Raw genomic sequence first — 425 nt, 5'->3', positions numbered from 1 at the left:
CTGCAGACTGAGCACTGCAACACAAGTCACACATTACGTACCACATTACTTTCCCTTTAATGGATAGGTGCCACCTGTTTCTCGGTGCAACAGCAAATGCCCTCCAGGTTGTGGTAAGGTAAAGAAGGAAGGGGAACCTTCTTGTTGCTATGACTGTCACCCATGTCCGACAGGGAAGATTGTGGGAATTCATCCCTGCCTCGCCGCATTCATGCTGTAGCTAGGCACGCTACGCTCAGCCAATAGTATTGTAATTTACCAGCCAATAGTATTGCAACTTACCCAGCCAATAGCATTGTACTTCACCTGTGTAACCATATAAGGCTTGTGACCATATATAGCAATAAGTACGCTTCCTGTTTCCTGTGCCTGCGCATAAGCAATCAGTAAGCATTTTGAATCCTGCGCTTGCGCACAATGATTAG

The sequence above is a fragment of the Varanus komodoensis genome, unplaced genomic scaffold (assembly GCF_004798865.1).
Source record: "Varanus komodoensis strain SLA01 unplaced genomic scaffold, ASM479886v1 scaffold1767, whole genome shotgun sequence".
Classification (NCBI taxonomy): domain Eukaryota; kingdom Metazoa; phylum Chordata; class Lepidosauria; order Squamata; family Varanidae; genus Varanus; species Varanus komodoensis.
Note: the sequence above shows the minus strand (reverse complement) of the source record.